This window comes from Mus musculus, chromosome 4 (assembly GCF_000001635.26).
Source record: "Mus musculus strain C57BL/6J chromosome 4, GRCm38.p6 C57BL/6J".
NCBI lineage: Eukaryota > Metazoa > Chordata > Mammalia > Rodentia > Muridae > Mus > Mus musculus.
The window spans coordinates 92,496,133-92,514,622 of NC_000070.6; the positions used below are offsets into that span (position 1 = coordinate 92,496,133).

The 18,490-nt window shown below is 39.0% G+C and overlaps 1 long non-coding RNA gene across 2 annotated transcripts in view; it reads left to right on the forward strand.

Annotated features, from left to right (window-relative positions):
• The window catches only part of Gm12637, a 64,214-nt gene that overhangs the window by 11,520 nt on the left and 34,204 nt on the right, over positions 1-18,490 (forward strand). The gene's annotated exons all lie outside the window — the stretch shown is intronic.

The window sequence follows — 18,490 nt, forward strand, 5'->3', positions numbered from 1 at the left end:
AATAATTAAGACTGATCAACCTATGAAGTAAGTTGGTAAACTGTTTTGGAAAGCAATGGAGGGCTAGTAAGTTAATTTTAATATACATATGTTTTCTATTCTAGTATTTCTGTCATATCATATGCTTAATGAATGGTAAATGGTAAGAGTAAACGTGTTCATGGAAACTATAGTATTGCTAATCATAGCTCCAACCTAGTTCTTAAAGTGTCTTCTCTAACATCAGTAAGTATGTTGTACAAAGGTATACCTTAGAGTAATACTTAAGGATGAAGAACAAAGTAACCAATTACAAAGTAAACAAAATACAAAACACGGCATGATTCTTTAGGTAATATTCATTAAATATTCATGTGTTTAAAACCACATTCTAAGTGCTTATACAATTGAAAGAAATTAAAATCACAAACACAGAACGCTGTTAGGAGGAGAAAATAATTATCCAGCATGCCCTACCTTTCCTTGAAGACCATTTTCTTTGTCATTATCTACTGGCCCTTCTTCCTCTCTTCCTGTGTGGCACAAGTTACTATATTCCCCTAGGAAGAGGACCTGTAGTGCTCATCTGCTGCTCAATGCATTCCTGCAGTCCATTGCTTACTCCCATGATGGAGAACTGAAAGCAACGCTGGATGTCAGTATGTGAAATCAAACCGAAGAGCTCTGTTAGTCCAAATAAACATAATACCTATCACTGCAGCTCAGACTTTTGCTGGCCTCCACTGGTGTCTCTGAAATTGCCTCCTTCTCTGTCAATGACAAATGTTGGATCACTATAAACCACATCAATAGTTCTGAGGGATTCTCTATTAAGATGGGGAGTACTTGATGTTGTCCTATTCCTATCATTGGTTAACTCACTAGGAAAGAAAGGTTCCATGGTTGCCAAGCTGTGTTTTGTATAGAGTAAAAGAAAGGAAACTTTTGTCACAGCTCCAAATTTTGTCTCTGTAAATCCTTCCATGGGTGTTTTGTTCCCATTTCTAAGAAAGGGTAAAGTGTCCACATTTTGGTCTTTGTTCTTCTTGAATTTCATGCGTTTGGCAAGTTGTATCTTATATCTTGGGTATCCTAAGTTTCTGGGCTAATATCCACTTATCAGTGAGTACATATTGTGTGAGTTCCTTTGTGATTGGGTTACCTCACTCAGGATGAGTAGTATTCCATTGTGTAAAGATGGACCATCTAGTGATTGCCATATGCAGGGATCCATCGCATAATCAGCTTCCAAATGCTGACACCATTGCATACACTAGCAAGATTTTGCTGAAAGGACCCAGATATAGCTGTCTCTTGTGAGACTTTGTCGGGGCCTAGCAAACACAGAAGTGGATGATCACAGTCAGCTATTGGATGGGTCACACGGCCCCCAATGGAGGAGCTAAAGGGAACTGCAACCCTATAGGTAGAACAACAATATGAACTAACCAGTACCTTGGAGCTCTTGTCTTTAGCTGCATATGTATCAAAAGATGGCCTAGTCGGCCATCACTGCAAAGAGAGGCCCATTGGACTTGCAAACTTTATATGTCCCAGTACAGGGGAACGCCAGGGCCAAAAAGGGGGAGTGGGTGGGTAGGGGATTGGGGGGGGGGTGGGTATGGGGGACCTTTGGGATAGCATTGAAAATGTAAACGAGGAAAATACCTAATTAAAAAAGAAGAAGAAGAAGAAGAAGAAGAAGAAGAAGAAGAAGAAGAAGAAGAAGAAGAAGAAGAAGAAGAAGAAGAAGAAGAAGAGAAAAAAAAGCCTAAAAAAAAAAAAAAAGGAGACTTAAGAAGGTCTTTAAGTTCTGGAGTTCAGCAAGATTGAGGCTAGGAATAGGTGAAAAAATATTCACTGTTGAAGGACCTCTACAAATGCTCTTATGATTATAAAGCAAATAGGTTATGCTTACTATGAAATTATATGAAATGTGTCAAGACTAATGCATTGACAATATAATGTAGAAATTTACAGAGATACTCAATGAGAAAGAAACATTTTTCCTAGGTACATGATACATGTTTAGAACCAAATCAACTTTCTTTGCACTGGCAGACATAATTGTTCTATCTTTTAATAGATGCTACACTAATATCCAGAAGCTGGAAAGAACCCAGATCTCTCTCAACAGAGGAATAAATAGAGAAAATGTGGTACATTTACACAATGGAGTACTAATCAGCTATTAAAATAAATGATTTTATGAAATTCCTAGGCAAATGGATGGACCTGGAGGGCATCATCCTGAGTGAGGTAACCAACTCACGAAGGAACTCACACGATATGTACTCACTGATAAGTGGATATTAGCCCAGAAACTTAGGATACCTAAGATATAAGATGCAATTTGCTAAACGCATGAAACTCGAGAAGAATGAAGACCAAAGTGTGCACACTTTGCCCCTTCTTACAATTGAGAACAAAACACCCATGGAGGGAGTTACAGAGACAAAGTTTGGAGCTTTGACGAAAGGATGGACCATCTAGAGACTGCCATATCCAGGGATCCATCCCATAATTAGCTTCCAAATGCTGACACCATTGCATACACTACCAAGATTTTGCTGAAAGGACCCAGATTTGGCTGTCTCTTGTGAGACTATGCCGGGGCCTAGCAAACACAGAAGTGGATGCTCACAGTCAGCTATTGGATGAATCTCAGGGCCCCCAATGGAGGAGCTAGAGAAAGTACCCAAGGAGCTAAAGGGATCTGCAACCCTATAGGTGCAACAACATTATGAACTAACCAGTACCCAGGAGCTCTTGACTCTAGCTGCATATGTATCAAAAGATGGCCTAGTCGGCCATCACTGGAAAGAGAGGCCCATTGGACACGCAAACTGTATATGCCCCAGTACAGGGGAACGCCAGGGCCAAAAAGTGGGAGTGGGTGGGTAGGGGAGTTGGTGGGAGGGTATGGGGGACTTTTGGGATAGCATTGGAAATGTAAATGAGGAAAATACCTAATAAAAATATTTTAAAAAAAAAAGACACAATGAACCAAAATACTTCTTCCCAAGATAATACTTGAAACTTTTCTCAAAAAAAAAAAAAAAAAAATCAAAATTTCTGCAGTATCCACTCTACCACAGGTTAATACCACCTGATTAGTCCTTTGACAGATGCTGGAAAAATATGCGGCTGTGCTACAGTTACATCTCAGATATAGTTCAGAACATGCCTTGTATTCCTTCAAAAGGGTGTCCAACTTTAAAGAAACTTTTCACTCATATTTTCTTAGAAATGTCTGCGTTTATTTGAATGCTTGCTTTGGTTTGCAATTTCCTTGTATTCTGCAGATCTTATAATGGAATACAAATTTGTTTTTGTCATGATGTTCAAAATGACGGGAGCAGAATTTAGGAGCGAGCTGATTCTCAAAAGTCTGATTTGTATCCTGACTCCCTCATGAGCCTCCCTTATCATTATTTTTGTCATGTAGTTTTTTAATGCATAAGCCTGTAAATATGTTGATTTTTATTTATATACAATATATCCATGTCCATAGAGAAAGGCCAATACTAATTATCTACATTATACTTGTTTTCTCTAAAATAACCTTCATACTTTATTCTCTTTATATACTTGATAGTAAGATGCCTATTCTTTTGGAAAAGCTTTCTTCCCCACCTATCTGATTTCTTCCACACCTCTTTTGAAAGTGTCTAATATGTTGCACTATAGAGCTGTCTACTAGGGACAATGAAAATTCCATTCTGTCTTGTTATATATTTGCCAGAAGAATGAATTCTTCACTGTCTTAGTCTGACCTCTCAAATATTACATGCTGACAGACTCCATCTCTTTCACCTGTCAGAGAATGGTAGAAATAAGAGAAGAAAAACATGTAGTAAATCACTCGTGATGCATCTATATTATAAATCAAATCAGAGTAGAATTGGAATAGGGTTATTATGCTGTCTTCTCAGAAGTGTAGCAATGAGAGTATGAGAAAGATAAGTGTATGTTTTCGGGGGAAGGTGTGAGAAGTGTTGGAGGACCCTGCTATTAAGATAGCAGTCCATCATATCTGGATAAGCTCTCTGTGCTCGTCACAAAATGCAGGACTCACTTTGTCAGTGGGGCTTCCTTTCCTCTGCCTGATCTTAGCTAGAGGATGGCCCTGTACAAAGGTTCCTGCAAAGGCTGCGTGATTCAACACATAAGGACCTCTCTGCCTTTCTCACCATACGATAATTAGGTGCTGTGTTATAATCAATCAGCTCTTTTCTCCTGTAGCCTCAAAAACCTCATGGGCCAAGATTACAGGTTCAACTTCCTCTTTCCATATAAGAACATGCCTAGTATGTTATTGGCATTCCTCTTAATGTAAATGAGGTGTTTCCAGCACCGCAGCCCTAGGTGGTAATGTACACCCACCCTGGAAATCCCTACTCACTCCCCACGACCTACAGAGCCCTAGTTCACCCCCAAATAAAGTTCATCTGTCTCACTAAGGTGAACCCTGGAAGTCATACCCAGGGAGGGACAAGCCCTGACCCTAGCTTCCCCTAACCCTAGCTGTTAAGATGTTGATAATTCTAAGGAAGAGGAGGATACCCACAGGAAGGGTATGCTTGCATGCTAATCTTGATGGGAAAGTCTCTATATTTTTCAGTTGTTTAATGTGTTGCCTGCCTCATCACAAATTATGGGTAACACACACAGGAAGCCAAATTTAATATAGCATCAGGCCAATTTTTGTGAGTAGCCACACACCAGGGTCTCTACATGGCACCAGTTTCACTACAGAAACTTGAAAAGTTTCCTTTCTCTTACTTATCAGTTTACCTGAACATTCACATGGACTGAAAATAATCATCTTCTAAGTCCAATAATATAATGTGTTGCCACTGGGTCTTTATGACACCAAAATCTCTCTCTCTCTCTCTCTCTCTCTCTCTCTCTCTCTCTCTCTCTCTCTCTCTCTCTCTCTCTCTCTCTGTGTGTGTGTGTGTGTATATACTCTACAGTCGTCTTGCAATTCGCAATTCAATTGCTTGAAATTTACTCCTTGTTTGTAGTAACCTTCTGTCATAGACAAAATGTAAAACTGTACCAAGGAATGTAGGAAGGATCATATCTTGGTTCTAAACTGGTCACTCAAATTAGCTATAATTTTTCACTCTCACATCTCAGGACTCACTGATACAACCAATATACTTATTTTTGTATAGAATATTTACTTAATACAAACTTTAAATGCTTCCTATTTAAGCTTCAATATATGATATGATTCACAAAATTACATACATTTTCAGGATAAATCAGAGAAGGCCAAAATGGAACACAGAACACAGGGTGGCCTAAGCTTGTAAACAGCCAAAAACTGAAGAAAAAAATATTCCTGTACAGCCAATCTTTATCAGGAATTGAATGCTTCTCAGATCTTCCTACAGGGTACTTCCAGCAAATATCACTAGAGTTTCCATAGGCAAACTCTACAAAAGGACAGACCTGGAAATGTGAAATATTAACTAAATTGCTCTTTAAGCTTTTGAAGGCAGACTCAGACTTACCTTAGTTAAGCAGTGGTTGCTTCTTTCTCTTACTGCTCCTCCCACCACCCTTCCATACAGTTCTTTTAATTTCCAGTTGATATGAATGCCAAGAACTATTGTTTTAGCTAATGAAATTGACCACAACACTCTGATCTTGCTGTGGGTGCCCTCCCTACTCAGCACTGGCCCCCACCCAAAAATGCTGTCATCCATTTCATTGTTCATGAACTTAACCAGGATCTGATGTTTTACCATTATTTCTATATTCACCTTCCTACTAAATGGAGCCATGAAAATGCAGCAAGTGCTACTGCAGTACGTGTAGTTATCCTGTATTAAAACTCTACATGTGTTCTACATATAAAGAATGCAACCGTGTCATAATATAAAATTATGCAATATCAAATTTCTAATATATCTTTTAAAATTTTATTATTCTTTAACACTCTGACTTTTTATTCCCCTCCCTCTTCTCCACCCAGAAACATCTAGCTTCCTCTCTGCCTCCCTTCTATAGATTACTCCTCTGTTTATCTTCACTAGCAGGCTGACCTCCCAAGGATATCAACCAAACATGGCATATCAAGTTGCAGTAAAACTAGACACTTCCTCTTATATTAAGGCTGAATGGGGCAATCCTTTATGAATAATGAGATCTCAAAATAAGATAAAAGAGTCTTGCCCTTGCCCACACTCTTAGAAGTTTCACAAGAAGATGGAACATATATGCAGTGAGCCTAATTCAGTCACATGCAAGCTCCCTAGTTGTCTATTCAGTCTCTGTGAGCACCTATGAGCCCAGGTTAGTAAATTCTGTGTGGAGAGAACTATTTTGAGTTATATCTTAAGGGGAATGATCTTGCATTTGGCTCTTTCAAAAAAAATTGGAGAATGATGTTTGAATCCAGACATAAAAATGTAATAGGATCAGGTGATGTTCTTCAAAGTCATGTCCTTGGATTTTATTGAGGATTGACACAATGAACAGCCATGTGTAGGTGGCTATTGCATCAACTATAAAACAATTCTTAGAACATTGTTTCTGTACATTAGTTAATGTTCCCAGTTAGAAAGACCTTGAGCATACCCTTCAGAGAACCTCACATCAAGGGAAACACCTTTTCCCTCTAGAACAAGTTTGCATTCTTATCCTATTCATTAATTCTTGTTTTGCTCTGGGTGCCAGGACACTCAAAATATAGAATATAAAGTATTATAACAATAAATTCCTCTGGCTAGTCGATTTGCCTCATAAATTTTATTTGAATTTATTTATGTCAGCCATATTATACACAGATCCCCATCATAAAGTGTCTTAAAACCTTCTTGGAAATGGTAAGAGTGTGGTGGCTAGTGAAACACTGTCATTCTTTATCACCTGTGCCATAAAGTATGCTCAGTAGGGCTTAACATAGTCCACTCTTACTGGTGAGATTTTTTTTTTTACTCATCACTATAAGCATGAAACTAATTACTTATAGTTACTTACACTAATAAAATACTTTTGTGTGTCTCAGGATGAAACCTGGTATGTTTTATAAATTCTTAAGGATGTTCCTCAAATTTATAAACAGCATTGATTATGTGGATAAGAACAATTCTTCATTGGGCTTGACGTGGCACATATCCTCAGTATATGCTCAGATGTTTATGCAATTATTTTGGTTTGAACTTAGCTTTTGCTTTGCATATCAATGCAGAAGGAGATTGGAGTTTATATTACTGGACTTTTTCAGACTTTATTCAACAGTGAAGTTCTACTATTGTTTAAGATCAAAGTTCTCTGCTTTTTCCCTAATGACATTTATCACTCTCATTAGACTTACAACTAGCATTGAATCCAATTGTGGATACTGTAGAAAGATGCTGTCTAAGACACTCTTGGTTTTATTATAATTAATGACAAGAACCCTTACAAGACATATAATAACAAAAACAGCCAACTCTTTAGAAATATTTTACCATACAGTATAATTTGTGTGATTCCCTTCTTAAAATTAAATATTTTCCCATGGAGCTATGGTGCTGTGGTGAATGATTATTCATCCAGAGGACATGGTTCTAATTACCAGCATCCACATTTCAGCTGATAAAAATTTTAACTCAATTCCAGATGATCCTGCATTCTATACTGGTTCCGTAGACACCATATCTCTGTGTGGTACACAGCATATATGTAGGCAAAACACCCAAGCACATAGAATGAAGATAAATTTTAAAACCATATTGCACAAAATAATGTTTTTTTGTGTGTGTAGTATGAAGAGTTCCTCATATATTAAAGAATTTTAAAATACCAGTTTAACACGCTTGACAAATTTTAGTGAGGTAAAACTTTTAAAAGCATGATAATGTATTTTGGAAGATTTTTTTGATATATTTTTTATTTACATTTCAAATGTTATTATCCCCTTTCTTAGTTACCCCTCTGAAAATCCCCAATCCCCTCCCACTACCTCTGCTTCTCAACACACACACTCCTGCTTCCTGGCCCTGGCATTCTCCTATACTGAGGCATAGAACATTCAAAGGACCAAGGGCCTCTCATCCCATTGATGACCGACTAGGTGAGCCTCTGCTACATATTCAGTTAGAGCCATGAATCCCACCATGTGTTTTCTTTGACTGGTGATTTAGTCCCAGGGAGCTCTGGGGGTATGATTAGTTCATATTGCTGTTCCTCCTATGGGGCTGAAAACCCCTTCAGCTCCTTGGGTCCTTTCTCTAGCTCCTTCATTGGGGACCCTGTGCTCGGTCCAATGGATGACTGTAAGCCAACTTATGTATTTGCCAGGCATTGGCAAAGCCTCTCATATAGGAGACATCTATATCAGGCTCCTGTCAGCAAAATCTTGTTTGCTTCTTCAATAGTGTCTAGGATTGGTGGTTGTTTATGGGATAGATCCCCAGGTGGGACAGTCTCTGCATGGTCATTCCTTCAGTCTCTGCTCCAAAGTTTATCTTTGTAATTACTTCCATGGCTATTTTGTTCCCCCTTCTAAGAAAGATCGAAGTATCCACACTTTGATATTCCTTCTTCTTGAGTTTATGTGCTTTGCAAATTGTATCTTGGGTATTCTGAGCTTCAGGGCTAATATCCATTTATCAGTGAGTGGATATCATGTGTGTTCTTTTGTGATTGGGTTACCTCACTTAGGATGATATCCTCCAGATCCATCCATTTCTCTATGAATTTCATAAATTAATTGTTTTTAGTAGCTACATAGTACTCCATTGTGTAAATGTAGCACATTTTCTGTATCCATTCCTCTGTTGAGGGACATCTGGGTTCTTTGCAGCTTCTGGCTATTATAAATGAGGCTGCTATGAACATAGTGGACCATGTGTCCTTATTACAAGTTGGTGCATCTTCTGCGTATATGCCCAGGAGTGGTAATGCTGGATCTTCTGGTACAACTATTTCCAATTTTCTGAGGGACCACCAAACTGATTTCTAGTGTGGTGGTATCAGCTTGCAATCCCACCAGCAATGGATGAGGGTTCCTCTTTCTCTACATCCTTGCCAGCATCTGAAGTCACCTGAGTTTTTGATCTTAGGCATTCTGATTGGTGTGAGGTGTAATCTCAGGGTTGTTTTGATTTGGATTTTTATGATAATTAAGGATGTTGCACATTTTTAGGTGCTTCTCAGCCATTTGGTATTACTCAGTTGAGATTTCTTTGTTTACTTCTGTACCCCATATTTTCAGTAGGGTTATTTGGTTTTCTGGAGTCCAGCTACTTGAGTTCTTTATTTATATTGGATATTTGCCCCCTATTGAATTTAGGATTGGTAAAGAACTTCTCCCAATCAGTTGTTTGTCATTTTGTCTTATTGACTGTGTCCTTTGCCTTAGAGAACCATTACAATTTTATGAGGTCCCATTTGTTGATTCTTGATCTTACAGCACAAGCCACTGGTGTTCTGTTCAGGAATTTTCCCTCTGTGCTCATATCTTCGAGGCTCTTCTCTACTTTCTCTTCTAGAAGTTTCAGTGTCTTTGGCTTTATGTGGAGTTCCTTGATCCACTTAGACTTGAGCTTTGTACAAGGAGATAAAAATGGATAAATTCTCATTCTTATACAAGCTAACCGCCAGTTGTGCCAGCACCATTTGCTGAAAATGTTGTCGTACCCCCCACTGGATCATTTTAGCTCCTTTGTCAAAGATCAAGTGACCATAGGTGTGTGGGTTCATTTCTGGGTCTTCAATTCTATTCCATTCATCTACCTGTCTGTTAATGTACCAGTACCAAGCAATTTTTTTTTTCAAAATTGCTCTGAAGTACAGCTTGAGGTCAAGGATGGTAATTTCAACAGAGGTTCTTTTATTGTTGAGAATAGTTTTTGCTATCCTAGGTTTTTTGTTATTCCAGATGATTTTGCAAGTTGCCCTTTATAACTCTGTGAAGAATTGAGTTGGAATTTTGATGGGGATTGCATTGAACCTGTAGGTTGCTTACAGCAAGATAGCCATTTTTACTATATTAATCCTGACAATCCATGAGTATGGGAGATCTTTTTATCTTCTGAGATCTTTCTTGAATTCTTTCTTCAGAGACTTGAAGTTCTTATCATATAGATCTTTAACTTCCTTAGTTAGGGTCACACCAAGATATTTTATATTATTTGTGACTAATGTGAAGGGTGTTGTTTCCCTAATTTCTTTCTCATCCTGTTTATCCTTTGTGTAGAGAAAGGCCACTGATTTGTTTAAGTTAATTTTGTATGCAGCTCCTTCACTGAAGTTGTTTATCAGGTTTAGCAGTTCTCTGGTGGATTTTTGGGGGTCATTTATGTATACTATCATATCATCTGCAAATAGTGATATTTTAATTTCTTCCTTTCCAATTTGTATTCCTTTGATCTCCTTTTTGTTGTCTGATTGCTCTGGCTAGGATTTCAAGTACTATGTTGAATAGGTAGGGGGAGAGTGGGCAGCCTTGTCTAGGCCATGACTTTAGTGGGATTACTTTAAGTTTCTCTCCATTTAGTTTAATGTTGGCTACTGGTTTGCTGTATATTGCTTTTATTATGTTTCAGTATGGGCCTTGAATTCCTGATCTTTCTAAGACTTTTATTATGAATGGGTATTGGATTTTTGTCAAATGCTTTCTCAGTATCTAATGAGATGATCATATAGTTTTGGTCTTGAGTTTATTTATATAATGGATGTTTTTGATGGAATTCCATATATTGAACCACCCCTACATCACTGGGAAGAAGCTTACTTGATCATGATTGATCATTTTGTTGTTTTCTTGGATTCTGTTTGAGAGTATTTTATTGAATATTTTTGCATTGATATTCATAAAGAAAATTGGTCTGAAGTACTCTTTCTTTGTTGGGTCTTTGTGTGGTTTAGGTATCAGAGTAATTGTGGCTTCATAGAATGAGTTGGGTAGAGTACCGTCTGTTTCTATGTTGTGGAAAAGTTTGAGGAGTATTGGAATTAGGTCTTTTAATAGAACTCTGCACTAAACCCAACTGGTCCTTGCCTTTTTGTTGTTGTTGTTGTTGTTGTTGTTGTTGTTATTGTTGGGAGACTATTAATAACTGTTTCTATTTCTTTAGGTGATATGAAACTGTTTAGAGTGTTAATTTGATTCTTATTTAACTTAGATACCTGGCATCTGTTTATAAAATTGTCCATTTCATCCAGGTTTTCCAGTTTTGTTGAGTATGGACTTTTGTAGTAGGATCTCATGAGTTTTCGGATTTCCTCAGATTCTGTTGTTATATCCCCCTTTTCAATTCTGATATTGTTAATTAGAATACTGTCCCTGGACACAGGACTCCCCATGGGACCCTAAGACCTCTGGTGAGTGGATCACAGTGCCTGCCCCAATCCAATCGCGCGGAACTTGAGACTGCGGTACATAGGGAAGCAGGCTACCCGGGCCTGATCTGGGGCACAAGTCCCTTCCGCTCGACTCGAGACTCGAGCCCCGGGCTACCTTGCCAGCAGAGTCTTGCCCAACACCCGCAAGGGTCCACACGGGACTCCCCACGGGACCCTAAGACCTCTGATGAGTGGAACACAGCGCCTACCCCAATCCAATCACGTGGAACTTGAGACTGTGGTACATAGGGAAGCAGGCTACCAGGGCTTGATCTGGGGCACAAACCCCTTCCACTCCACTCGAGCCCCGGCTACCTTGCCAGCTGAGTCGCCTGACACCCGCAAGGGCCCACACAGGATTCCACACGTGATCCTAAGACCTCTAGTGAGTGGAACACAACTTCTGCCAGGAGTCTGGTTCGAACACCAGATATCTGGGTACCTGCCTTGCAAGAAGAGAGCTTGCCTGCAGAGAATACTCTGCCCACTGAAACTAAGGAGAGTGCTACCCTCCAGGTCTGCTCATAGAGGCTAACAGAGTCACCTGAAGAACAAGCTCTTAACAGTGACAACTAAAACAGCTAGCTTCAGAGATTACCAGATGGCGAAAGGCAAACGTAAGAATCCTACTAACAGAAATCAAGACCACTCACCATCATCAGAACGCAGCACTCCCACCCCACCTAGTCCTGGGCACCCCAACACAACCGAAAATCTAGACCCAGATTTAAAAACATTTCTCATGATGATGATAGAGGACATCAAGAAGGACTTTCATAAGTCACTTAAAGATTTACAGGAGAGCACTGCTAAAGAGTTACAGGCTCTTAAAGAAAAGCAGGAAAACACAGCCAAACAGGTGATGGAAATGAACAAAACCATACTAGAACTAAAAGGGGAAGTAGACACAATAAAGAAAACCCAAAGCGAGGCAACGCTGGAGATAGAAAACCTAGGAAAGAGATCTGGAACCATAGATGCGAGCATCAGCAACAGAATACAAGAAATGGAAGAGAGAATCTCAGGTGCAGAAGATTCCATAGAGAACATCGACACAACAGTCAAAGAAAATACAAAATGCAAAAGGATCCTAACTCAAAACATCCAGGTAATCCAGGACACAATGAGAAGACCAAACCTACGGATAATAGGAATTGATGAGAATGAAGATTTTCAACTTAAAGGGCCAGCTAATATCTTCAACAAAATAATAGAAGAAAACTTCCCAAACATAAAAAAAGAGATGCCCATGATCATACAAGAAGCATACAGAACTCCAAATAGACTGGACCAGAAAAGAAATTCCTCCCGACACATAATAATCAGAACAACAAATGCACTAAATAAAGATAGAATATTAAAAGCAGTAAGGGAGAAAGGTCAAGTAACATATAAAGGAAGGCCTATCAGAATTACACCAGACTTTTCACCAGAGACTATGAAAGCCAGAAGAGCCTGGACAGATGTTATACAGACACTAAGAGAACACAAATGCCAGCCCAGGCTACTATACCCGGCCAAACTCTCAATTACCATAGACGGAGAAACCAAAGTATTCCACGACAAAACCAAGTTCACACAATATCTTTCCACGAATCCAGCCCTTCAAAGGATAATAACAGAAAAGAAGCAATACAAGGACGGAAATCACGCCCTAGAACAACCAAGAAAGTAATCATTCAACAAACCAAAAATAAGACAGCCACAAGAACAGAATGCCAACTCTAACAACAAAAATAAAAGGGAGCAACAATTACTTTTCCTTAATATCTCTTAATATCAATGGACTCAATTCCCCAATAAAAAGACATAGACTAACAGACTGGCTACACAAACAGGACCCAACATTCTGCTGCTTACAGGAAACCCATCTCAGGGAAAAAGACAGACACTACCTCAGAGTGAAAGGCTGGAAAACAATTTTCCAAGCAAATGGACTGAAGAAACAAGCTGGAGTAGCCATTTTAATATCGGATAAAATCGACTTCCAACCCAAAGTTATCAAAAAAGACAAGGAGGGACACTTCATACTCATCAAAGGTTAAATCCTCCAAGAGGAACTCTCAATTCTGAATATCTACGCACCAAATGCAAGGGCAGCCACATTCATTAGAGACACTTTAGTAAAGCTCAAAGCATACATTGCACCTCACACAATAATAGTGGGAGACTTCAACACACCACTTTCTTCAAAGGACAGATCGTGGAAACAGAAACTAAACAGGGACACAGTGAAACTAACAGAAGTTATGAAACAAATGGACCTGACAGATATCTACAGAACATTTTATCCTAAAACAAAAGGATATACCTACTTCTCAGCACCTCACGGGACCTTCTCTAAAATTGACCATATAATTGGTCACAAAACAGGTCTCAATAGATACAAAAATATTGAAATTGTCCCATGTATCCTATCAGACCACCATGGCCTAAGACTGATCTTCAATAACAACATAAATAATGGAAAGCCAACATTCACGTGGAAACTGAATAACACTCTTCTCAATGATACCTTGGTCAAGGAAGGAATAAAGAAAGAAATTAAAGACTTTTTAGAGTTTAATGAAAATGAAGCCACAACGTACCCAAACCTATGGGATACAATGAAAGCATTTCTAAGAGGGAAACTCATAGCGCTGAGTGCCTCCAAGAAGAAACGGGAGACAGCACATACTAGCAGCTTGACAACACATCTAAAAGCCCTAGAAAAAAAGGAAGCAAATTCACCCAAGAGGAGTAGACGGCAGGAAATAATCAAACTCAGGGGTGAAATCAACCAAGTGGAAACAAGAAGAACTATTCAAAGAATTAACCAAACGAGGAGTTGGTTCTTTGAGAAAATCAACAAGATAGATAAACCCTTAGCTAGACTCACTAAAGGGCACAGGGACAAAATCCTAATTAACAAAATCAGAAATGAAAAGGGAGACATAACAACATATCCTGAAGAAATCCAAAACACCATCAGATCCTTCTACAAAAGGCTATACTCAACAAAACTGGAAAACCTGGACGAAATGGACAAATTTCTGGACAGATACCAGGTACCAAAGTTGAATCAGGATCAAGTTGACCATCTAAACAGTCCCATATCACCTAAAGAAATAGAAGCAGTTATTAATAGTCTCCCAACCAAAAAAAGCCCAGGACCAGATGGGTTTAGTGCAGAGTTCTATCAGACCTTCAAAGAAGATCTAATTCCAATTCTGCACAAACTATTTCACAAAATAGAAGTAGAAGGTACTCTACCCAACTCATTTTATGAAGCCACTATTACTCTGATACCTAAACCACAGAAAGATCCAACAAAGATAGAGAACTTCAGACCAATTTCTCTTATGAATATCGATGCAAAAATCCTCAATAAAATTCTCGCTAACCGAATCCAAGAACACATTAAAGCAATCATCCATCCTGACCAAGTAGGTTTTATTCCAGGGATGCAGGGATGGTTTAATATACGAAAATCCATCAATGTAATCCATTATATAAACAAACTCAAAGACAAAAACCACATGATCATCTCGTTAGATGCAGAAAAAGCATTTGACAAGATCCAACACCCATTCATGATAAAAGTTTTGGAAAGATCAGGAATTCAAGGCCCATACCTAAACATGATAAAAGCAATCTACAGCAAACCAGTAGCCAACATCAAAGTAAATGGAGAGAAGCTGGAAGCAATCCCACTAAAATCAGGGACTAGACAAGGCTGCCCACTCTCTCCCTACCTTTTCAACTTAGTACTTGAAGTATTAGCCAGAGCAATTCGACAACAAAAGGAGATCAAGGGGATACAAATTGGAAAAGAGGAAGTCAAAATATCACTTTTTGCAGATGATATGATAGTATATATAAGTGACCCTAAAAATTCTACCAGAGAACTCCTAAACCTGATAAACAGCTTCGGTGAAGTAGCTGGATATAAAATAAACTCAAACAAGTCAATGGCCTTTCTCTATACAAAGAATAAACAGGCTGAGAAAGAAATTAGGGAAACAACACCCTTCTCAATAGTCACAAATAATATAAAATATCTTGGCGTGACTCTAACTAAGGAGGTGAAAGATCTGTATGATAAAAACTTCAAATCTCTGAAGAAAGAAATTAAAGAAGATCTCAGAAGATGGAAAGATCTCCCATGCTCATGGATTGGCAGGATCAACATTGTAAAAATGGCTATCTTGCCAAAAGCAATCTACAGATTCAATGCAATCCCCATCAAAATTCCAACTCAATTCTTCAACGAATTGGAAGGAGCAATTTGCAAATTTGTCTGGAATAACAAAAAACCTAGGATAGCAAAAAGTCTTCTCAAGGATAAAAGAACTTCTGGCGGAATCACCATGCCAGACCTAAAGCTTTACTACAGAGCAATTGTGATAAAAACTGCATGGTACTGGTATAGAGACAGACAAGTAGACCAATGGAATAGAATTGAAGACCCAGAAATGAACCCACACACCTATGGTCACTTGATCTTCGACAAGGGAGCTAAAACCATCCAGTGGAAGAAAGACAGCATTTTCAACAATTGGTGCTGGCACAACTGGTTGTTATCGTGTAGAAGAATGTGAATCGATCCATACTTATCTCCTTGTACTAAGGTCAAATCTAAGTGGATCAAGGAACTTCACATAAAACCAGAGACACTGAAACTTATAGAGGAGAAAGTGGGGAAAAGCCTTGAAGATATGGGCACAGGGGAAAAATTCCTGAACAGAACAGCAATGGCTTGTGCTGTAAGATCGAGAATCGACAAATGGGACCTAATGAAACTCCAAAGTTTCTGCAAGGCAAAAGACACTGTCAATAAGACAAAAAGACCACCAACAGATTGGGAAAGGATCTTTACCTATCCTAAATCAGATAGGGGACTAATATCCAACATATATAAAGAACTCAAGAAGGTGGACTTCAGAAAATCAAATAACCCCATTAAAAAATGGGGCTCAGAACTGAACAAAGAATTCTCACCTGAGGAATACCGAATGGCAGAGAAGCACTTGAAAAAATGTTCAACATCCTTAATCATCAGGGAAATGCAAATCAAAACAACCCTGAGATTCCACCTCACACCAGTCAGAATGGCTAAGATCAAAAATTCAGGTGACAGCAGATGCTGGCGAGGATGTGGAGAAAGAGGAACATTCCTCCATTGTTGGTGGGAGTGCAGGCTTGTACAACCACTCTGGAAATCAGTCTGGCGGTTCCTCAGAAAACTGGACATAGTACTACCGGAGGATCCAGCAATACCTCTCCTGGGCATATATCCAGAAGATGCCCTAACAGGTAAGAAGGACACATGCTCCACTATGTTCATAGCAGCCTTATTTATAATAGCCAGAAGCTGGAAAGAACCTAGATGCCCCTCAACAGAGAAATGGATACAGAAAACGTGGTACATCTACACAATGGAGTACTACTCAGCTATTAAAAAGAATGAATTTATGAAATTCCTAGCCCAATGGATGTACCTGGAGGGCATCATCCTGAGTGAGGTAACACATTCACAAAGAAACTCACACAATATGTATTCACTGATAAGTGGATATTAGCCCCAAACCTAGGATACCCAAGATATAAGATATAATTTGCTAAACACATGAAACTCAAGGAGAATGAAGACTGAAGTGTGGACACTATGCCCCTCCTTAGATTTGGGAACAAAACACCCATGGAAGGAGTTACAGAGACGGAGTTTGGAGCTGAGATGAAAGGATGGACCATGTAGAGACTGCCATAGCCAGGGATCCACCCCATAATCAGCATCCAAACGCTGACACCATTGCATACACTAGCAAGATTTTATTGAAAGGACGCAGATGTAGCTGTCTCTTGTGAGACTATGCCGGGGCCCAGCAAACACAGAAGTGGATGCTCACAGTCAGCTAATGGATGGATCATAGGGCTCCCAATGGAGGAGCTAGAGAAAGTAGCCAAGGAGCTAAAGGGATCTGCAACCCTATAGGTGGAACAACATTATGAGCTAACCAGTACCCCGGAGCTCTTGACTCTAGCTGCATATATATCAAAAGGTGGCCTAGTCGGCCATCACTGGAAAGAGAGGCCCATTGGACTTGCAAACTTTATATGCCCCAGTACAGGGGAATACCAGGGCCAAAAAGGGGGAGTGGGTGGGCAGGGGAGTGGGGGTGGGTGGATATGGGGGACTTTTGGTATAGCATTGGAAATGTAAATGAGTTAAATACCTAATAAAAAATGGAAAAAAAAAAGAATACTGTCCCTGTGTCCTTAGATAGTCTGGCTACTAGTTTATCTATAGTGTTGATTTTCTCAAAGTACCAGCTCCTGGTTTGGTTGATTCTTTGTATAGTTCTTTTTGTTTCTACTTGGTTGATTTCAGCACTGAGTTTGATTATTTCCTGCCATCTACTCCTCTTTGGTGAATTTGCTCCTTTTGTTCTAGAGCTTTTAGATGTGTTGTAAAGCTGCTAGTGTGTGCTCTCTCTAGTTTCTTTATGGAGTCACACAGAGCTATTCATTTTCCTTTCTGGACTGCTTACTTTGTTTCCAATAATCTTGGGTATGTTGTGGCTTCATTTTCATTAAACTCTAAAAACTCTTTAATTTCTTTATTTCTTCCTTGAGCAAGTTATCATTTAGTAGAGTGTTGTTCAGCCACCATGTATATGTGGGCTCTCTATTATTTATGTTGTTATGGAAGTTCAGGATTAATCTGTGTTGCTCTGATAGGATGCATGGGATTATTTTAATATTTTTGTATTTGTTGAGGACTGTTTTGTGGCAGATTATATGCTCAGTTTTTGAGTAGGTACCATGAGGTGATGAGAAGAAGGTATATATCCTTTTGTTTTAGGATAAAATGTTCTGTAGATATCTGTTAAATCCATTTGTTTCATAACTTCTATTAGTTTCACTGTCTCTCTGTTTAGTTTCTGTTTCTATTATCTGTCCATTGATGACCATGGGGTGGTGAAGTCTTCCATTATTATTGTGTGCCTTGCAATGTGTGTTTTGAGCTTTACTAAAGTTACTTACTGGATGTGGGTGCCCTTGCACATGGAGCATAGATGTTCAGAATCTAGAGTTCATCTTGGTAAAATTTATCTTTGATGAGTATGAAGTGTCCCTCCTTATCTTTTTTTTAATACCTTTAGGTTGAAAGTCAAGATTA